This window comes from Balaenoptera borealis (genome assembly GCF_965194805.1).
Source record: "Balaenoptera borealis genome assembly, chromosome: 15".
Lineage (NCBI taxonomy): Eukaryota > Metazoa > Chordata > Mammalia > Artiodactyla > Balaenopteridae > Balaenoptera > Balaenoptera borealis.
This window is the reverse complement of record NC_138871.1, coordinates 48,115,381-48,139,456: the sequence shown is the minus strand read 5'-3', so window position 1 is coordinate 48,139,456 and position 24,076 is coordinate 48,115,381. Positions and strand designations below refer to the sequence as shown.

At 34.3% G+C, this 24,076-nt stretch overlaps 1 long non-coding RNA gene across 1 annotated transcript in view; it reads left to right on the top strand.

The window, feature by feature from the left end:
- LOC309612528 overlaps positions 1-24,076 on the top strand; it is a 368,024-nt gene extending 343,948 nt beyond the window's left edge. Inside the window, exon 3 of the long non-coding RNA XR_014235251.1 lies at positions 1-24,076. This exon is cut by the window's left edge and continues 6,567 nt beyond it. This is a non-coding gene — a long non-coding RNA (uncharacterized lncRNA).

The following is a 24,076-nucleotide window of genomic DNA, read 5'->3' as shown; positions in this document are numbered from 1 at the left end:
AGTACATCAGCATAGTATAAGCTGGCTTATTTAGGTGTTCTTTAATTTTCTTCAAAAACATATTGTAGTTTTCTGAGTAGATCTCTCACAATGTCTCAATCAATTTATGTAAAGACGTTTGAATTTTTCTGTGATTTTAAGTGGCATTATTTTAATATTCCTAATGCTATGAGAATAGTTCGAAAAAGCCACATGCTGATTTTTAGCAAAATCAAACAAATTATAATGAAATGTTTAAAACATAGCCTAACCCACAACTTATAAGTTTTGTTATATTAAAATTTTCTAGTTTTCTTAGGTTTTCTTTTTTGTTTCCTTGGCATTTTCTTTCCATACCTCACACTCAGTATATAGCCAAACACATAGAAATCCACCTGGCATTTAATAAACAGTGAAAAACCTGCTATAATACAAAATCCCTCTAAAGGAAATTAGAAAAAAAAATCTCCAAACTTACTTATCATGGAGAAATTTCACCTACTTTTAAGAAAAAATCAAATTGAATCTCTGGTGAACAGTTATGTTAATGATAACTCCTATTTTCCATTTCTAGGTCTAGTTCATAAAATAATTATACTCCAATACCAATTTCTCTCTTTCCCTCTCTGTCTCCCCCTCTCTCTCTCTCCCCTCACTAGTATATATATAGTAAGGTATATAAGGTATACTAATCTTAAGTGTATATCTTATGATTATATACACATATACATATGTATATGTACATACTCCTGTAACCACCCAAAAAAGGTGCAGAATATTTCCAGTGCTTCATAAATTTTCACTGTGTGCTTTGCCAGTTTATACTCCCCTCAGAGTATGTACCATGAACATCAGTTAGTTTTATCTCTTTTATTTTGTCCTACAGCTCCCCAAACTTCTTAACTTTTTCAATCTTTCTCCTTTTTTAAATTAATAGATTTTATTTTTAGAACAGTTTTAGACTTATAGAAATACTGACAAAATAGTCCAGCATTTCATATATCCCTCTTCACAGTTTCCCCTATTATTAACATATTGCATTAGTGTGGTACATTTTTGCATTTGATGAACCACCATTGATATATTATTAATAAATAGTTGACATTAAGGATCACTTTATGTTGGACAGTTCTCTGGGTTTTGACAAGAGCATGTTGTCATGTATCCACAATTACATACATACGGAATGGTTTTACCACCCTAAAAATTCCCTGTACTTCACCTATTCATGCCTCCTCTACCTCCAGCAAATCCCCAAAACCACTGGTTCTATAATTTTCTCTATAGTTTGTCTTTCCCAGATTGTCATGTAGTTGGAATCACACAATATGTAGCCTTTCCACATTGTCTTCTTTCACTCAGAAATATCCATTTAAGGTCATCCTATGTCTTTCCATGGCTTGATAGATCATTTCTTTTTTATTGCTGACTGATAGTCCATTTATGTATATACTCTACTTATTCACCTGTTGAAAAATATCTTGGTTTCTTACAGCTTTATAAATAAAGCTGTTATAAACATTTTTGTTTATGAAAAATAGGCATAAGTTTTCAGTTCAATTGAGTAAATAACTAGGAGCATGATTCCTAGATTGCAAGGTAAGAGTGTGTTGTATATTTATCTTTGCAAGAAATTATGAAGCTCTCTTTTAAAGTGGCTGCATGATTTTGCATTCCCACCAGCAAAGAACAAGAATCCCTGTTGCTCTGTACCCTCTACCCTCACCAGCATTTAGTATTGTGAATTTTTTGGATTTTAGCCATTTTAATAAGTATGTAGTGCTATCACATTGTTTTAATTTGTAATTCCCTAATGATATATGATTATAATAAAAATACGATATGGTAAATGTTGAGAATTTATTCATATGCTTATTTTCCATTTGCATATCTTCTTTGTGAGGTCTCTGTTCAATCACTTGCCCATTTTTTGATTGAGTTGTTTTTCTTATTGTTGAGTTTTAAGAATTATTTTTATATTTTGGATACAAGTCCTTTATCTTGCCAACATTTTCTTCCAGTCTGTGGCTTGTCTTTCCATTCTCTTAACAGAGAATATCTTCATATCTTCTATCTCATACCTTCTAGATGTTATATAGTTTTGAGTTTTACATTTAGGTCTATCATTCATTTTCAGTTAATCTTTGTGGAAGGTGTCAGATCTGTGTCTAAAACAACTTTTTTGCATACGAATGCCCAGTTGTTCCAGTACCTTTTGTTGAAATGTCTGTCATTTCTCTGCTGTATCACCCTTGCTCCTTTGTCAAAAATCAGTTGGCAATATTTATGTGAGCCTATTACACAAATAGCTATTTCTCCTGTTCCATTAATCTATTTGTCTATTATTTTGCAAATACCATGTTATCTTAATTACTGAATCTTTACAGTAATCTTAAAGTCAGATAGCGTCATTTCTCCACCTCATTGTTTCTCTTCAATTTTATTTTGTCTAATCTGGGTCTTGTGCCTTTCCATATAAACTTCAGAATCAGTTTGTTGATTTTCACAAAATAACTTCCAGGGATTTTGGCTGGGATTGCATTGAATCCATAGGTCACTTGGGAAAAATTGAACCTGAACAATATTGAGTTTTCCTATCCATTTACATGGTCTATTTCTCCATTTATTTAGATCTTCTTTGATTTATTTAACTAGAGTTTTATAAATTTCCTCATATAGATCCTGTACATATTTTGTGACATATTTATATCTTAGTATTTCATTTTTGGTTGTAGATGTGTTTTTTATTTCAATTTCTGATTTTTAATTGCTGATATGTAGGAAGCAATTGAATTCTCTATATTAACCTTGTATGCTGCAACCTTGCTACAACCACTTACTAGTTCCAGGAAAATTTTTGTTGATTATTTGTGATTTTTTACATAGAGAATCATGTCATGTATGAACAAAGACAGCTTTATTTACTTTCTCCATATGTATATCTTTTATTTCCTTTTATTGTTTTATTGCACTAGCTAGGACTTCCAGTGTGATACTGAATATGAGTGATAAGAGGGCATATCCTGCCATGTTCTAGATCTTAGAAAAACATCCAGTTTCTCATCATTATGTATGGTATAAATTGTAGGTTTTTGTAGACATTATTTATTAAGTTGAGAAAGGTCCCCACCATTCCTGATGTGCTGAGAGATTATCATGGGGAGTCATTGGATGTTGTGAAGTACATTTTTTCACATATTGGTATGATTATTCCTTTTTAGCCTATTGATGTGATAGATTACATTATGTGATTTTTTTTAATGTTGAAACTGCTTTGCATTATTGGAATAAATTCACTTGGTTATGTTGTATTATTATTTTTATAAATTTGGGGATTTGATTTGCTAATTTCTGTTGAGGATTTTTGCATCTCTGTTCATGGAAGATATTGGTTCTGTAATGTATACCCTTCTTGTATTGTCTTGTCTTTATCTGGTTTTGATATTAGTATAATGCTTGCCTCATTCAGTTGAGTTAGTAAGCCCTCCCTCTGCTTCTGTTTTCTGGAAGAGATTATAGAAAATTATAATTCATTTCAATGTCTTCCTTAAACGTTTGTTGGTATTCACCATTGAAGCCATTTGATCATAATGCTTCCTTTTTGAGAAGTTTATTAATTATTCACTCAATTTCTTTAATAGGTATATACCTATTCAGATTATTTATTACTCCTTGTGTAAGTATTTTCAGCAATTGGTCCATTTCACTTAAATCATTGATTTTCAGGTTTCTCTGCTTTTTTTTTTTTTCTTTTTGGGAGGACAGAACTGATGACTTCCAACCTCTTTACATGTTGGAGCTGAAACCAGAAATCAGTCCCCTCCTTTGTTTTTTAGATTGCATACTTACTATTGGTTAATCATCAGGTTCACTGACTCTTTCTTCTGGTGTCTCCATTTTATTGTTAGATCCATAGAGTTAATATTTTATTTAGATATGGCATATTTTAGTTCTAGAATTTCCATTTGGTTCTTTCATATATTTTGTATTCCTCTGTTGAGGTTTTGCTATTTTTCATTTATTATGACTGTATTTTTTCTTACCTCATTGAGTATAGTTATACTAGTTGCTTTAAAATCTTAGTCCATTAATTCCAGTATCTGAGTCATCTTGGAGTTGGTCTTCATTGATTGCCTTTCTCTTGTGAATACTCAGTTTTCCTGTTTTACATATGTTGGGAAATTTTGGATTGCAATCTGTACATTATGAAATAATATGTTTTAGAAAGTCTGAATTCTATTATGTTCTTCTAAAGAGTATTTTATTTTTCTTTTGTTTTGCTTTTTTAACAGGCACATAACTTGGATGAACTCTACAGACCCATGGTGGGGAACAGCTCAAAACAGTTTAGTTTTTTTTAGCTTACTTGGGCTGTTTAGATGCTTCCCCATGTATTTGCAGTTCATGTCTTAGTCAATAGTTTGGGCAGAATTTACAGCAACAATTGATATTTTCCTTTCTGGCTCTCCCTTTCCTTGAATTTCTTTGCCTCAGTTTCTAGTTGCTGTAGTTTCCACATCCCAGGACTTTGAGTCTTCAAACCAGCACATTTTCTAATGGAATTAGACAGCCTGTCCTTAGACTAAAAGCTGTAAACATAGGAAATTCACACAGTGGCTTTCCTTCTTCAAAGTGTCAACTTTCCTCCTCCCAGTCAATATCTGCCTGTTATTGGTCATTCCCTTGTGCTTCCTAGTAGCTTTTATATTTTTAATTTTTTTGTCAGCTGTTTTCAGTTGTCAGGGAAAGTTGGATTGATAGGAGGTAATCGGCCATATGAGAAGTAAAACTCTTAGAACACTGTTGATTTTTGAAATTTAATCTTAGTAGCTGTTGAATTTATAGGGCTGTGTATGTAGTGATTTATATCTTTGTGAGTGAAGACAGTCTTGACTCTATCATTTGGATCCTATACTCCTACTATTTCTTTTTCGCTCTGACTTATTACTTAGGCTAGGATTTTCAGTATATGATGAGAAATAGTGATAATAATGTACATCTTTTTTTCCTTAGAGGTTATATACCTGCATTAATTTTTTTTTCCTCTTAAGTATAAGGCTTGTAGTTCATATGATGTACACACACACACACACACACAAACACTCATTTCTGGTAGATAAATTTAATAAATAAGCAAGTTGCTTACTTTTAAATGATTTTTCTCCATCATGAGTTGATGTTTGAGATTTATTGAATTTTTTTCTTTTTTAGTTGAAAAAAATATATGATTTTCCTCCTTTATACAACTTTTGTGGCAAATTATTTCACTATATTTTAAGACTGTGAAAGGAAAATCAAAATGAAGTTGGTATTGCTAAAAGAGCTCTCTAAAATGGAGCCAGAAGGCCACTGAGGAAGTGTGACTTATGCATGTCTCAACCCAGATGGACTCTTAACTTTGACCACTTTTTGTCTTAACATAGACATCCAGAACATCTGCACAATATTCCAGAAACTCAAGATACTTATTGGACCCTTGCCCTAGTATAACTCATGACAACCTATCCCTTAAGGACAAATATTTCCTTTCTTGCATCAGGATCAAACAATTCATGAACAACCTTGTGGCTTTTGCCTATATAAGCTCCTGACTCTTTCTCTTTCCCAGAACATTCTCAGTTTTACCCAAATCTGTGTCTCCCAATTTGCAGTCCTAAGTCCCCTAATATTCTTTGTTTTCTGTAGCCTCCATACTGATTATTGTTCAACAAGACATTAAATCATGCTTGCATTCTAGGGATAAAACATATGGGGATGTGATAAATTTTAATACACTTTTGGAGTCAAATAGCATAGAAGTAAACATATACTTTTGTAAAAAAAAATTATATTCAATAAGAAATCTATTTGTCTCCTTTTACCCAGATTTGATTAAAAATAAACTAAAACCTGAAGAAAGATCTTAGAGTAGCTGATTAATCACCCGAAGGGAGATTCTTTGCTCTATATCAATGTAAAACAAAAACAAAAACTATTTATTAGGTGTGTGAATTCCTTCTATTCAATTTGTCAAAATTCTTTCAATGTGTAGATGTCAAAAAAACACCAACAATGTAATCTTTATGTTCGATAGGATGACTTACATTCTTGGCACCTGCTTTTATGTGTGCAAAATTTATCTTCAGCATGTGAAATATTTTTGCCTCTAATGGTAATTATTTGTTTTAGAATAAAGATGTAACTCTGGTATTTTTCTAATTTAAACTCACCTTAAACATTCTTAATACCACTCAAAGCTAATAGTTTACTTGAAATTTCACATCTATTATCATAAATGAAAAGAGCCTCTGCTTTTCTATTCCCCTGCTATCCTCATCTAGTTAGAAGTCTGAATTTCAAACATGCTTTTTAAATTAGATGCATGTATGTTGAACTTTTTTCTCTTGTGATGGTTAAATTTATGTGTCAACTTGGAGGGTGCTTTTGGATGAGATTAACATTTAAATTGGTGAACCTTGGATTATTATTGCCCTCCATAATGTAGGTGGGCCTCAGCCAATCATTTGAAGGTCTGAATATAACAAAAAAGACACCCCCTTCCAATTCTGAGGAGCAAAATGAAATTCTCCAGAAAACTGCCTTTGAACTTCATCTGCACCATCAGTTCTCCTGGATCTCCATCTGGCCAGCCCATAAGGCAGATTTTGGACTTGCCAGCCTTCATAATCATGTGAACTATTTCTTTTTAATAAATCTCTTTTTGTATATACACACATCCTTTTGGCTCTGCTTCTCTGGAGAACCCTAAATAACTATATCTCTTTTCTGTAACAATGTGTAAGAGAAAGGAATTACCTATTTTTAGAAACTTTGGAAAGACTCACCTGTAAAAACACCTGGGCCTAGAATTATTTTATTGATATCTTTTGTAAGCATAAGTTAGTGTTTCATTATTCATTTGATCTCTTGGCTCTTAGTCTATTTAAATTTTCAGGTAATCTTCATTTGGTTCATCTTATGACTGCTTCTGCTTCACTGTTCCATCATTCTTACCTATCAGCCTGGGGTTAATTATAATGCTTTATTTTGATTTGGCAGGGGAGGTCTGTTCAATTAATTTTTCTTTTTGTTCTTTCCTTTCCTTATCTTTCTTTCCTTATTATTAATTATTTATTTTTACATTTCATATTCTTCGAATTTCTAATTTTATCCTGTGAGTACATAGCTTTTTGGGAAACAGCAGCTGCATTAGCTGGGAATGCATTGACCCAGGAAAAATGTTATCATCCAGACTCTTAATTATAGCTTCCAAGGTGAATTTAGGAAGTGAGTCTGGGGAATGTGCCTCAAGATGGAAATGCTCTTTCCTTACAACCTGAGTTACCAATAAACTCATTTTCCTGCCCTCAACCCATACTCAATCAGGAGAGTTTCTGTACTTCTGCTCCAGACACTGCTCACACCCAAGGATTTCTTCTCTGCCTTCTGATAAACTAGATGACTGAGAGCAGAGGAGGTAATGGACAGAAAGTTTTGAAATCTGAGGCTGGTCCCTCTAGCCCTATCTTTTCTTATTTGCCCTCCAGCACAGTCAGTTGTGTAATCCTCCAGTTCATCCTCCTATTTCCTTCACTGATTATTTTGTTTTTTGATCTTGTCTGAGATGGAACAAGTAAACAGAGATACCCTGAGGCAATTTGGGGAAGAGAAAAAAAGGAACAGCAATTATGCTCTTCTTTTCTTAGTTCCCCATTGGTGCATCTGGCTCTCTTCTAACCCAGGACCAGGAACCTTCCACCTTCTGTGTCTCTGGGTTTTAATGTTCTGAGATCTGTCAACTTCCCTCTTGCTTTTGTGGCATCTACAGGATTAAGCTCTGGGAAAGGAGCCAGATTCCTGTGCTCCTTTCTTTTCCATCTTATCAGGAGCCAGGAGTCAGAGACACTTTATTTCCTGAGTTCTTTTTTTGTTTGTTTTAAATAAAATGTCCCACACTTCCACTGAGGCAGCTTGAAAGTTAAATCTGTAAAACAGGACAATTAGGATTAAAAACAAATGGACCTTTTTGAACAGGAACAGAGAGAAAAAAATTCTCCCAGACTTAATAGGAGCAGATAAATATGTCTAAGCACAGATTTTGACTCTATATTTTCTATAAGCTAATCAAAGTGGCAAAACCAGCTTTATTTCATACACTTACATAAATTCATTTGCAGGGACATGTTTTCCTAGAGATTTTCTAAATTTCCTTAGCATTTAATCCTGGATGGTAACCACCAGTTTTGGTTTTTTTTTCTTCCTGAAGATTCTAAATGCTTTTAGTAACTTGATTCTAGGCTCCTTTTGTCCAATTACTGATCTGAGACATGACTGTTATTTATTCCAGAATGAAAAACATTTGTTTTAAGATTTTCTACATATTTTCTGAATCCCTTGCTTTTTCCCTACCATTTGTTAATGAACTCTTAGCAATTTATTGTCTAGTAGGAGGAAAATAACATAAGAATTGTTCTCTAATAACCTACCACAGTTTAAGGAACTGAATGAATGAAACGGTTAAATGCATATGTTCCATAAACCAATTGTTTTCAAGTTTCAAGTTTCCTTACAAAGGTGTTCCCTTACCCAATAGAAAGAGGTATAGCTTCACCAGTATGATGGTTAAAGGCACAGAGGATCTGTTCTAGGAGGGTTTGTATTTTTTGTCTAAGTCTTTTTGCGAAATAGGGTCTAAATGACAGACAATGTGGATTTCCTCACTAAAGTCTGATATGTGTGATCTAATCACAACAGAAATAAATCAGCTCCTCATCCCAAATTGAGGCTTACCTTTAAAATATTTTTAAAATATCATACTCTAGAAACTATCAAATTGTGTGTAAGGAATATACTAACCTCAGAAAGTTCTGTAAATGCTTCTGTCTAATGCACCAAAAATGATTCACACTGTGAGTTAGGTTAGTGCACAACACTGGAGCCACTAATGAGTTGAAGACCAGTAGGTGAATGATTGAAGGCATTAGACTTCCAAAGCAGATGAACTATAGAACTTGTATTTCCTGAGAAAATGCTAGTTTGAAAGAATCCACCAAGATCAAAGGAGTAAAACTCAAGAAATCATTTCTATTCTCTTTATACACAAAAATTATCACGTTTAATACCTATGTGGTATGTAGCAAGACTGCTGTTTCTACTAGCAGAGAGAGCAGGAGATATTTTTATATTAAGATTTCAGTTAACACAGAGAGAATACCTCTGCCTCCTCCCATTCTCATTCTTGCTACCTAAAAGTTCATTGTAAGCAACTATTTCCTCTGCTATGAACCCATCTACAATGGTAACATTACCCTGAGAAATGTTACTGTCAACTGTTTCCAAACCCAAACCCTGCTTTCTTTCCTCATTACACTTTACCATGATTTGTTAGTTGTTGTCTTAACATAGTAGACTACAAATTACTTCAAAAAAGGGGCCTTGTTTACTTTCTTCACTAACTCTCTGAGAGCACAGTGCCTGGATCATGTTAGATGCTTATCAGATATTTGGTGCATCACAATGTTAGTTGAACAAAAGTCTGATAAATGAAATTCAAAGACAATTTGTAGTATATATTTTCCCCAAGAAAACATGTTCAAATCACATACAAACAGGGGAAGAAAGAATATAAGTTCCTTAATGTTAATTTCCACGGCCTTTCATGGCTTAGAAAGATAGTTTCCAATATAAATATTATGTGAGCTACATATATTATTTCAAATTTTATAGTAGCCACATTTACTAAGTAAGAAGAGAGGAAATTAATTTTAGTAATATATTTATTAGCCCCATACATACAAAATATTATCATGTAATCAATATAAAGTCAATATAAAAATCACTAATGAGACATTATAATATATACTTTTTTTCATACTAAGTCTTTGAAATCTGGTGTGTATTTTACACTCATAGCACATCTCAAAAAGCACATGTGACTATTGTCTGCCATATTGGACAGTGAAGGTATAGAGCAGCATTTTGCAAACTTAAATGTATAAAATACACACCTGAGGATATTGTAAAAATCCAAATTCTTATTCAGTAGATGGGTTGGGGTGGAGATTATACCTTTCTAATGACTTTCTAGGTAATGCTGATGCTGCTGGACCACATTTTGAGTAGCAAGAGTCTGAGCACAACATAAATTCCTCAATAGCAAAATAGAGGAATAAAGAGTAACAAATTCTCAAATTTATAGAAAGTTTCAGCCAAAGCCTCTCTCTATATTTGTATAGTCATTAGTCTATTTGACATTTCCACTTGAATGAATAATAAATATCTCAAATTCAGTATGGATCCTTTATTAAGCTGTTGCCCACAGAGGATAACTGAAGCTCAGTCACACTGGGGATCCCCTGGGGAACTGTGTAGAATCTACCTCCGAATGCTCGCCCTCCCCAGTATGGGAAGCTGAATAATTTATCCACTGCCTTATATTCCCCAATGTTTGAGACTTAGCTCTGGGCATGTTACCTCTGTTGAACTTTTGGGTTGCACCTACAGTCAAGTTGAATTACAACAAATAATCTCATTGATTTAGAGAAAATCCTAAAGCAGACAAGAAGACACAGCTGTTTGGATCTTGAAGGCAGACACTTTCAGCGTGCATGGCATCAGGCCACTCCAGTTGAAATCAAAGGTTGTTGAGGGTACATTGTAATTGTGTGGAGATCCAAAAGTGTCTACTGTATTTCCTATAAGTAATGGAGGTATGTGACTTGAAGTCTCTCAAAAGGTGGCAGATTAATCAGTTTCTCCTGTAAAACGGGCTTAGTCAATATATGTGATGTACTTAGAAGAGTGCCAAGTATTAGCAGTTATTGCATAGATAGTCTAAATTAACTCTGTGGCTCATATTTCTGTTATCTGACGTGCTTGCATATCTAACTCCTTTGTTTTTATTACTAATAATTCTCACTAACATTGATTTGCCCCTTTTGTTTTAGTGATTTTTGATTTTGAATTTCTTTTTCTTTATCTTACTTCTTAATCTGTTGAAAACCTGGGTGTCTAAATTGAGGTATGCTATCCTCAAAGAAAATTTTAGTTTGATTCTTCTAGGAACAAGTTGGAGTTTTGACCACTCTAACACCCTTCCAAGTTATCAGTTTATTCTAAATTTTGTTTACCCTACTTTGCACCAATAACATCACCTGTCCTCAGCATAACTCTTCCTGTTAGTGTATTTTCATTATAGTTTCAGATCACACAGTTTTATTTATTTTATGCGTTTTGGCCCTTACAGGTTTCTCTTGTTTCAGTCACACTGGAAAAACATGATGCAAATTATGCTTCACACAGGAACTCATTACTTCACACAGGAGGCAGCATCTACAAATTTTCTGCTGGGAGTAGAAATCAGAAATGATCTTGTTTCACACATTCTTTAGATTCTACATTCGTGCTTTGCTCATGTGGTGACAGGGCCATGTTATAGGCAAAACTGTAAGAAACTGCAGGATTCTTTAGGTCAAAAGTTGTTGAATATTTTCAAGCTCCTATACTTCACTGTGGGAGAAATCAGAAGCTTGAAGTATCATTGAGGCCATTATTAAAGAATCTTATTTGGAGGTATAATGATGCAGAGAAGGTCAGAGAAATTACAAAAATACCTTGTCCTCTTACACAATAGCAAACTTAAACACTCTAATTCAAAAGGTATCTCAGAGACGATTCTAAGTAAATTTCTGTATCCTTTTCAAATATGATGGTTTTCTGTCTTTTTTCCAAGTGTTTTGGAACTTTGATCAGTTTTCTTGTCAGTTGACTAGACCACACACTATTCCTTGAGGATGAATTTGTAGACATACTCATGTAGTCCAGTGGGGAGGAATAGCAGGCTTGTACTGCCCAAGTGTAAAGCAGTTACAGTTGATTTACAACATTCCCTGTTGTGAATAAGGCAAGACTTGTTTCTGTTTTAATTTGTGGATATTTAGGGTCGGGGCATTTAGCTACTTTCCTTCCCCTGTGAATGCCCAACCACCTGTAGAATCATGATGTTAGAAATGGAAGAAATGTTTTATCCTAAATTCGAAACTAACACCCAGAAGGGTTAAGTGAATTTCACAAGGACAGACATAGCATTTTTGTAGTGGACCCAGAAACAAGCTCAATCTCTTGACATCCAGGCACTAGAATTTCCTGGTGTGCAGAGTGACCAGCCCTCCTGATTTACCCAGGACAGGATGGTGTACCTGGGATGCAGAACTTTCAGTTTTAAAACCAGTAAAGTCTCAGGCAAAACAGGAAGAACTGGTTACCATAAACATGTTCTCAAGATTTAGTTTTCTCATTAAGAAAAATTTCTGGAAATATTTACCTACCAATACTGAGATTTAGTGGAATCAACATAGGAACTGGACAGATGGTTAAAATTTATATCCCAACTGTCTGGCCAATGGAATATGGGCAGAGTGATAAACATCATCTCCAGACCTGGACCATAATATTTCCCAATAAGACTTTCCTCATTCTTTCTTCACATGTTTCTTTAATAGAGGTCAAAAGTCCAGTGGCCGTACAGAACAACAGAGTCATTAGAAGAAACAGCCTTAGTTGCTGAATCCTCTCCTAAGTAGACTAGCCATAAAACATTTAAGAGGTTTCAAATTGTTATAAAAATTAGTTTACCTTGACTAACACAGGTACCTAGCAGCAACATTATGTATTTATTTATTTTTTTCCTCCTCTCCCTCTTTACCAATATGGCAAGTATAAAAAGATGGTTAACAAAACTAGGAGCATTTTCTCAGTATTTTTGGCCATAAGGAAATATTTTGAACTTCTTAAAAAATTGCAATAGCTTTTGGATGAAATGTTTACTGAGAGTGGTAAAACAAATTTAAATAAAATTAAAATTAGAAAGCAGGAACTTGTGGTCTTGAGGAAGCATATTTAATTTTCTTGCTGATTGTTATGTATGCTTTTTTATTGCTTAGAGCTTTTCATTTGTCCAAAACATTCTTTTTTTTATATATTTTATTGACATGTAGATGAGTTTGAAAACCCATTTGTTCACAAACCTTTCACAGAGTACATCTTTTACGCTGTCACCATTTCCTTGTTCCATCATTGTGTTTCTCCTAAACTCCATCTATTGTATATGTAGAAAGTATATAAATACTGTTTGTGTAAGTGGTTCAGTAGGTGACATTTTCATCAGTCATAGCTTGTGATTACTTTTTCTCTCTCTTACTAAAACAACTGAATATGTACTAAAAGACTAGAAGAAAAGAAAACTAGAATACACAGAGGATTTCAAAGCAGTAGATATCATTTAAAAGCAGATAATCATCCAGGAAGAAGTGGAAAATGCAAATGATAAGTGACTTACAGATCATAAGTGACCACAGCTCATTTCCTCTAAACAAAAGGATAGGTAATTGCATTAATGTAAAAGTAAAGGATATTTAGTTTCAACTGTTTTAGGTATTAAATGTGTCTTGTGTACTTCTTGAATAATTCTAGATATACAGGCAAAGAAAACAACACAAAATATGTTATAAATAAGACACTGCAGTGCAGGTGACTTATAAATGTATAAGTTTAATATAAATTCACATAAACGTTTTGGATTTAATCACAGTGTATGGGATTAAATGTCTTCTTATCAGTGGGATTGATTGTCTTATTACCAACAAGATAAAACTAAGAGTCATTGCAGCACTATCACAATAGTCAAGATATGAGAGCAACCTAAGTGTCCACTGACAGATGAATGGATAAAGATGTGGTATTTATATACAATGGAATATTACTCACCCATAAAAAAATGAAATTTTGCCATTTGTGACAACATGAGTAGATCTAGAAGTTATTATGCTAAGTGAAATAAGTCAGAGAAAGACAAATACTATATGATCTCACTTATATGTGGAATCTAAAAAAACAAAACAAATGAATAAACAAAACAAAACAGAAACAGACTCATAGATACAGAGAACAAACTGGTGGTTGACAGGGGGTGAGGGTGGGTGGATGGGAAAATAGGTGATGGCGATTAAGAGGTACAAGCTTCCACCTATAAAATAAGTAACTCATGGGAATGTATTGTACAGCACAGGGAATATAATCAATAATATTGTAATAACTGTATATGACAGATGGTAATTGACATCATGGTGATCATATTGTAATGTATAAAATTATCAAATCACTATTTTGTATACTTACAACTAATATAATATTGCATGCCAGTTATAATTCAATAAAAATAAATAAATAAAATTGAGGAGAAATGTGGATCTGCTCCTGTAGCTTAACAACAGATTTAGAAAAACTGTGAAATTATTTCAGTTGGAATTGCTGCCTGTGTCTATTTCTACCCAAAACAACTTTTAACATTAATTTTTGAGTGTTTTATTTAGTCCTTGATAAGAAAACTTTTCTGTTTATTCTTTAAGGTGATATTTAAAGAAATATGTAAAAAGAATAGACCATAAAATAACAGGTTAGCAGCAGATATTACTTAATTTTGGTCTTGACATGTGTCTGACCTTTAGGAATAATTTTAAATACCTTCATTAAAGCCAGAGAATGGCTACAGTAGTCACTCCAGTGATTCACCTGTAGTCATTCTAGCTATTCATCTTGTAGCCATTCTAGTTACTCATTTGTGGCCAATTCAGAAGGGAAAATGAAAATATACCATGACACCATCAAGTAGCTTGAAAGATGAATATAGGTATGAATAAGAAGCTAAAAATATCAAAAGTGAACTTTTCAGAACAATGTAGCTATGTTATTCACCAACTTTCCAAGACCCAGAAATGACTGCCTGAAATCCTTATTTCAAATTATAATTAATTAATTAATTAATTAACAAATAAACCCTTCTTCTTTGTTTTATGGGAGATGTACATAGAATATTAGGACCAAAGAAGGCTTTAAGGATCATCTTCTCTAGCTAAGTCATATAACAGCTGAAAAAACAGGACCTGAAAAAGTGATTAATACACATTCCATATTCACTACGTTTAGCAAAAATTTGATCAAAACCCAGTTCTAAATATTAATTTATTTTTGGCTCCATTGGGTCTCCATTTCTGTGCGCCGACTTTCTCTAGTTGTGGCAAGCTGAGGCTACTCTTCATTGTGGTGTGAGGGCTTCTCATTGGTGGCTTCCCTTGTTGCGGAGCATGGGCTCTAGGCACACGGGCTTCAGTAGTTGTGGCTCGTGGGCTCTAGAGCACAGGATCAGTAGTTGCGGTGCACAGGCTTAGTTGCTCTGCGACATATGGGATCTTCCCAGACCAGGGATCAAACCCATGTCCCCTCCATTGGCAGGCGGACTCTTTTTTTTTAATATCTTTATTGGAGTATAATTGCTTTACAATGTTGTGTTAGTTTCTGCTGTATAACGAAATGAATCAGCTATATGTATACATATAAGATGTGGCACATATATACAATGGAATATTACTCAGCCATAAAAAGAAACGAAATTGAGTTATTTGTAATGAGGTGGATGGACCTAGAGTCTGTCATACAGAGTGAAGTAAGTCAGAAAGAGAAAAACAAATACCGTATGCTAACATATATATGGAATCTAAAAAAAAAAAATGGTTCTGATGAACCTAGGGGCAGGACAGGAATAAAGACACAGACGTAGAGAATGGACTTGAGGACACGGGGAGGGGGAAGGGTAAGGCAGGCGGATTCTTAACCACTGTGCCACCAGGGAAGTCCCCAAAACCCAGTTCTTTTAACTTTTAATCTCTCCCTTTTACCTTTGTCTCTGTCCAGTGACCTTTTGACTATATGGTAATCATTAGATTTTCATATTAATTTTAACAATAACGTTGTTAAACAAAAAGTATTTTGTTCCTAAAAAAAATGAAAATAATTGAATCGCTTTGTATGAGCGTACAAGAGAAATTGAGTTTGCTTCGATCATTTTTCAAACTGATGAAATCCTTGTCAAATTGTAAAAATATATAAATTCCAGAATGTTGTACTCCCTCAAAAGTATTTATTACATTGCACATAAAAAAAAAATGTATTTACTACATTGTAAACCCTATGACTCCAAACATTTTCATAACACACACATATGTACACACACACTGACATATATATTTGGTTTTTTACTTATACAGCTATCACATGATGAACTAGCAGATCAAGAGAAAAAAAGTATGTGGGAATTATTAAATTACTCTTTCTCAACTTCAAACCCACCCATCTATAGTCCCCTTTGATACTAGTGTAGGGACAGCAAACCAAATGTCTCCTTTACCAACTGGCTCCATTTTAAATTCTGCCAATAGAGGGTGCTAGAGAGAGACTGGATTACTGGAGAAGGGTTAAAGATATGGGGTTTGCTCATTTTTGTTAGTTTCCTCTTGTTTCCACCACCCCTTCCATGGTTCTTCCTCCTGGCAAACACAATTGGTTCCAGTTGCTGCAGTTAGCTTTCAGTTTCTCTGTCATTTCTACTACCAGTGCATCACATGCCTTTAGAGGCAGAAGCATCCAAAAACCTACAACTCTTTCCTCTGAGGTCTGAGTCCCAGCTCTGTTTGAGTCATTCTCCTAGTTCCTCATGCACCAGCAGGGAAACACCCCCTCCTCAGAGGGCTAGGCCAATCTTAGCTGCTTTCCTTTGTTTCCCCCACCTTAGGGATGAGTAGCTGCTTTCTGTACAGAACTTACAATTTCTGTAAAAATTCAGTTTCTTTTTTTTTCATTTGTAGTTTTCAATACCTGACTAAATATATATTTATATTAACATTTTCTCTGCTACAGTAACTGCTGTGCTTTCTGTTTTCCTGACTGAACCTCAACAGATACAGAAATAAAAACTTGACAATGATTGAAGACCTATCATGCATCAGGTCTCACTGATATATTACTTACCTTACAGATTTTCTCCGGTATACACAGTAATTTTACTATTCCTCCACTAACAGCTTTATTGAGGTATAATTGATATACAAAAAATTGCACATATGTAAAGTATACAATTTGATGAGTTTGCACACACACACACACACACACACACACATATATACGCATATACACACCCATGAAAGCAGCACCACCAGCAAGGTAATAGGCATATCCATCACTCCAAAAGTTTCCTTGGCCCTTTTGGAGTTCCATTTTGCTTTTTTCTGTTTTGTTCTGTTCTGTATTGTTTTATGTGTATGTGTATATGTTGTGTTAAGAATACTTAACGTTAGATCTACCCTCAACAAACTTTTAAGTGCACAAGAAAGTATCATAACTATGGGCACTATGTTGAATAGCACATGTTATATACATGCAATGGAATATTATTCAACCTTAAAAAAGAAGTAAATCCTGCCATTACTCTAAAGTAATCAAACCCATAGAAGCAGAGAATAGAATGGTGGTTGCCAGAGGCTGAGGGAAAGGGAAATGGGAAGTTGTCCAAAGCGTATATGGTGACAGTTACGTAAGATAAGTAACTACTATTCCCTTTTAATGGAGAAGAAATTTCAGGATTACAGACCTTGAGTAACTTGCTCTAGTCAAAATTGGAAGTCCCTGAAGTGGGACGATAGCAGGAAAATCTCAAGTCTTTCACTATCTGCTATATGCTTTCAAACCTTTGAAAGATTACTTGAGGAATGATAATAATGATAGCTAATGCTGAATGATATTTACTTGGAGTTAATCACTCTTCTAGATGCTTAACACATAATTATTATTAGTTAATAACACATATTAACTCATTTAATCCTCAAAATAACCTAATGAGATAGTACTGTTTTTATGACTAGGTTGCAGATGAGAAAACTAAAATTCAAACCAGGCAGTCTGGCTCTCTTGTGTGTTCGGAATCACCAGCATGTTCTGCCTTAGGAGAAAAACAGTAACATGAATATAAATAAGGATAAGCTTGTCAATGATACAAACAGGAAGTTTAGATTCCTACAATTTTCTTTTCCATAAATAGCTTCCTGTTATTTTTCTCCTTCAGTTTCTTTCCTCCCACCCCACTCCTAGTCTAATGTTATTACATATATTCTTCTCATACTAATGATCCTTGAGTTATTCCACATGTTAAGAAGTTATTTAAGACCTTTAAAACGTAGGCGCTAACCCAATTCTCCAAATTCTTCTCCACTGCTTTACAACAGGGACTAGGCAAGACTTTCTTCAAACATTATCTGTGCAAGCCTGGCCCTGTATTTAGTACTTCAGTCTCTTCTTTGTCTGAAATGCCTTTCTCCTCTCATGAGCATTATTTGTTTATATAGTAACCAATAATAAGAATGCTAATTAAGAAAATTTTCCTGACTGAACAGCCCATACAAATTAAATTCAGCTCTTGAATTTTTAAAGCATTTATTGCCTTAATTGTAGAAACTTATTGTAGGCTACCTTATATTTTTTACCTTTTCTTTTTATATAAGTTTCATTTCATTTTAAACTAGACTGTAAACTCCATGAGGCCAGAGATCATGTCATAAATTTATTTATGTTCTGGTAGTTCTAATAATTAGTATACTGTCTTACACACAAGCATTGCCAAATAGATGTTTATTGTTGAAGATATGATAAGAATCATACAAGCATCCCAACTCTTCCACTCTTTTGGAATAGGAGTCTAAACTTAGAGAAAGAAACAATGCTAGAAATGAAAAGTATATAAGTAATTTTTCACCACATGCATCCCTAAGAATGTTATAAAATCTGTTAGCTTCCTCCTGAAAAGAAAAATATACTTTTAAAACTTTAAAAATCCAAGAGATTGGAAAATAATTTTATTCCCACAAGAGTGAATAGATGAATAGATTAAGAACTCCTAAAGCACAACAAACACACAAGACCTCATTCCAAGACATGTCATATAGCCAAAAGCCATTCACAGTGTGCTATGGTTTTTAAGATGACAGATGCACTATTCAAACATTCTTGAGTCCACATCTTAGTTTAGCTACTGGCTAACTGCAATAGTAAGCAATTTATGTGCTCTAAAAGGACTTTATTAAAGGGTGATAAATACAATAACTATTACGTCTACTTCATAATATTATTTTGAAGATTATATGAGATGATCTGTAAAAGTGGTTAACATAGTACCAACACCTAGGAAGTACTCAGTTTCTGGTAATTATTTGTTCTCTGTATTAAAGAAATGATAGTCTAAGGTGCTGTGTCACAGTCAGACCAAGATCGTTTGTGAGGAAAATTGCAAACTGTTTAATAATTACAACATTAAGTGGAAGGGATTATTCCTATTGTCTCTCAACCCCAAAGTTAGTAGCAATGATGGATATGAAATTTCATATTCAAAAGACAACTGCTTCACATTATTAGATAGCTAAGCTGATCTATCCCCTTGTCTCTGTTCCACACTATTTAATAGAGAACTGACACTTTATTAGAGAAGGTGGACATTTAGAAGAAATGTGCAGGCCTGGAGAGCACTGTTAGTTTCCTCTCCCATCCTCTTTTGAGTAAGAAAAAAAGGGACTCTCACCTATGCCATATAAGAGGGGTGCCCAAGACATCCACTGAAAGAGATTAGGGGAGCCTCCTTCCTCTTCTCCAGCTGCATTCGATGGCACTCAGAAAATTCTCAACCACACTGTGCTGATATCCAGATAGTGGGTGATACAATCCTTTAAAACCTTGACTGCAATCTTTTGGAGTTTGAGAAGTTTGAGGTCGATATTAGCCTCTCAACTGGAAAAGTCTAGAGACAGGAGACAATCCAGGCACAATAGCAGGGCAAGGGAGAGAGGGAGCAGCTGTAGAATCAAGTTCAATTCCACTTCGGTTTTTTACCTATGTCAAATAATTTTACAGTGTGGAGGTACCTCCTGACATCTCCGAAAAACAAAACCATAATGTTCCCCCAAAATGAGTCAGCATTGGGATGTTGTCATGAAGCAGGACATTTGACCAAAGGTGAAAAGTACAAATATTAGCTAAGTCTCATCCTTTCTCCCTTCCCTGAACCCCGGACACTGGGTAGTTTTGAATGGTTGGGGAAAGACAGAAAGAGAAGAGATTGAGCATAGAGATGGAAAGAAAAGGCCAAAGACCACTTGTCCCCTCCCTATGGTTCTCAAGTAAGTGGAAGAGGGATGATCACTAGCCTGGTCTTTTTATTACCTAAAAATAATAGTTGTTATAAGTTTTAAGTGCTTGGGAAGCTGTGAGGTCTGCCAGAAATGTTTCAAAATGATTGGTAAGGGAGATACAAAAGAACAGGTTTGAGGGCAGAGAATAGAATAAGAAAGCTGTTTTCTGATCTTACTGCTTTATTATTTTAATTCAGCCTATTAAATAAACTCACCATATTATACTTTATGCAATGTTATGTATACTTTTATACATAATAACATGTGTATCGTAAAAAATGATGTGCTTTTTTGTTGTATATTGGATCTGATTAAAGATTATTCCTGTAACACTGCTGTCATTTACTTGCCTTTCAATATGTTTCCCAAGTGGGAGAGATGAGCATAGATTTTGGGCTAATCATCTTAGAATTGTGCATAACTGTATGCATCAACTATTCATTTAAAAATATTTATGTGACAGGACCCATAGTAGGGTCTATAAGTGGTCACGTATGTAGAGTGTATTATGCATTTGAAAATCATCTACTGTATATATCATGCTAGAACATAGGCTGAAAACCCCTGACCCAATGAGATAGCCAATGAGATAGATATCTGGCATTATTTGAAATAATTCAGGGTGGGGAAAATGGATTGTATATAGATAAAACAAGATTGGCTCTGAGTTAATTACAGAAGCTGGGTGATAACTGCATGAGATTTACTATATTATTCTGTTTTCTTATGTATATATTTGAAATTTCCCATATTAAAATGTTAAAAAAAAAAAGAAACAAAAAAGAGCCAGTTACTATGAGGGAACATCTCACTACAAAATGCACTGGTGGGCTTCAATGAAAAATAAGGAAAATATTCAAGAATTTGTCCTAGCCCTCCTCAAAAAAATTATATGAAAACTGCATACACCAATAAGAGCACTTACCGTAGTTAGGTTTAGCAGCAAAGGGGGGCAAGGTTAACCTGAGACTCTGGCATTTTAACTGAGTTCTTCAAAGGAAGTGGTCCCAGCCTTAGTTGGGGGGAACCTCTGATATCTAACAGAAGGAAATGTAAACCCGCTCTAGATAGAACATCCCCAAATTGGGTCACCTAGCTTCCCAAACATCCATAAAGTGAAACATAAATTAGGTTTATTACAGAAATGCACCCTGCCTGACACTCCTATCCTCAGAATGGCCAGAGAATATTTATTAGTCCACCTTACCACCCTTTCTGCTGTGCCTTTCCTTTAAGAAACCTTACTTTATGGCCACGCTATATTGATGTGTGTCTACATCCCACCTCAGCAGTGGCATTAAGGTTCTTATTAATTTTGTATTTAAAAGTAAATAGCTCCAAATTTTCCTCATTATGAATATTGTTTTGTCTTTTTTTTTGGTAGATATCCTTAAGCAGGTTAATTAAATTCCCTAGTTGACTAAGCGCCTTTTTTAAACATAATAAATGGTGTAGAATTTGATGAGATAACCTTCCTACATCTATTGAAATGGTCATATGATTTTCCTTCTCTGATTAATTAATGTGGAAAATTACATTAAACCATCTTTGTATTCCCTGCTTCCACTAAAATTCATGATATACTATAATAGAAAATGAAAAAGTACTTAGAATACAAACTAAAAAAAATACAATTTTGAGCATAAACTTTGCACTGATTTTAAGAGGTACTTTTATTTCCATATATTAAATTCAGCCTACTAACCTAGCAACTGCCTCCTAAAATTTCTTTTAAATGACCAAAGAATTATGAAAAATAGCATTGCTTAAAAAAACAGTATGTCAGATACCACAGTGGATAGATTTAAAAATATTATAAACCCTTCAAAACTCTCATATTTGGTGAAAACAAACAATACAAAAGAGTATATGATGTTTAAAATATTCATGCATACCAATTAAAATAAAATAAAAATATAGAGCTTGGAAAGTACATTAAAGCAAAATTTTCTATAAAGCATCTAACATATATTTAAGGACTAACACCACATAATTGTACTGGTCAATCTTTAATGAAATCATGTGATCACTCTCCCCACCACCCCCCACCACCATGAACACGCGTGTGCGTGCGCACACACACACACACACACACACACATACACACACACACTCGCCAAGCTTGTTTCCTAAACACAGATCACTCCATGGCTTCTCAGGCCACAATTATAGGTGAGGGATCCTCACAGGCTGTGTGGTGCTATCCAATAAAGAGGGTACATACTGCATCTGTGCACTGGGAACATTGCCACCCAGAGAACCTATCTTACGTCAGTGGCTACCTGAAGAGGACAGACCTGGAAACATGAATGTGCATGTGACCTAAGTCCCTTTAGAGTGGACGTTAGAAATGAGATAGGGATGACAGGAAGGAGTGGGGGATATATTCTTTCCCTTTTATTTCTCATGGATGCCATAATCCATTAGGCTTCTGAAGATGCCTTGCAAAACTAAAAAGTAGCCTCACTTATTACTAAGGTGAAGCCACTCAGAAACATACCTCCTTGTATTTGCTTCCCCTCCTTCCCTGCCTCGTTTTGTGTTTTCTTTGAGTCTACATTGGCATTGCATCATCCAACAAAATATTGCAAAGTGTGCATTGTTTTCTAGGAAAACACAGAGATAAGACTATGACACAAGTAAGTGTTTTTCTAAATGATTACATATTAGGATGTATTTTAATGTCTGCTATATTCATAGACCGTTAGGGAGGAAAAAATCTATAAAAATCTCTCAGTAGATGCCAAATACAAATTCAGTAAAATTTGATGTACATTTTTGAATAATAAATTATATAATTTAAAATCCTGTCAAGGGTTTTATTACCATAAATGAAGAAAATTGTTTGTTTCCAAATCAACTGCCAACACAATTTCAAAACCAGGCCACACTATATCATTCTAATTAAAATCTGAGCCAACACTGCAATGCCGGCATGTACAACCATGTAACATTATGATATAAGTTCTAGCTGATGAAATCATAAGGGAAAACCAAATGATTTATACTAGAGAAACCATATAATTAAATGCTTTATAATATTTACCAAAAAGCACTAAATTTATAGTACCATTTTATTTAGCAATTCTGTGCTTAGGAATTTATCATTTGAATATAAATACTTGTTACCAAATATGCACGGGCCAGTAGATTTTATGCTTCTGAAAGGCAAGGATTGTGATGTTTTGTTCATGGTTGCATATCTAACACCTAGCCAAGCACTTAGACCACCGTTCCAATGATTATTATGTAGTACAGGCCAGACAGTCTTCTAAGCATTATACAGAATCAGTATGTTCAAATCTCATAACAATCTTAATGGTAGATGTTATTGCAAATGGGGAGACTGACTCATAACGATTCTGTGACTTGTCTAAGATCAAACAGACAGTAATTGATGAGACAGGGATTTGAATCCAGACGTTCTGATTCAAGAACGTCTATTGAGCATTGACTTCTAATGCTTTTCATATGTAGAAATTGAACAATTTTTCTACAACAAATTATTTTTGACTGTTGCACATGGATGATAAAAAGATATCTAAATAAATTATTAAATGACTATTATTCATTTATATAAGTGAAAACTAGGAAACAAATTAAATACACCAAGTGCCAAGAGATTACCTGGTGAAAAAAAAATTGGTGCATCCATGTAAAAGAATCTATGAAATCACTAAGAAGATTGATAAATATGAATGTATATAGGTATGGGAATACATGGTACTATGTGAAAAGCAAATATCAAGAGTAATATATAGAATAATGGCCCTTCAAAATGTCCATGTCCTAACCTTCATAACCTATATATGTGTTATGTTACATGACAATGTGGAATTAAGGTTGCAGATAGAATTAAGTTGCCAATCAGCTGACCTTGATATGAGGAGATTGTCCTGGATTATCCAGCTGTACTCAAAGTATTCACAAGGGCTCTTATAAATGAACGAGCTTGGCAGAAGTGTCAGTGTCTGAGTCAGAGAAACATCTGAAAATGCTACATGGCTGACTTTGAAGATGGAAGGGAGCCACAAACCAACCAGAAGCCTATAGAA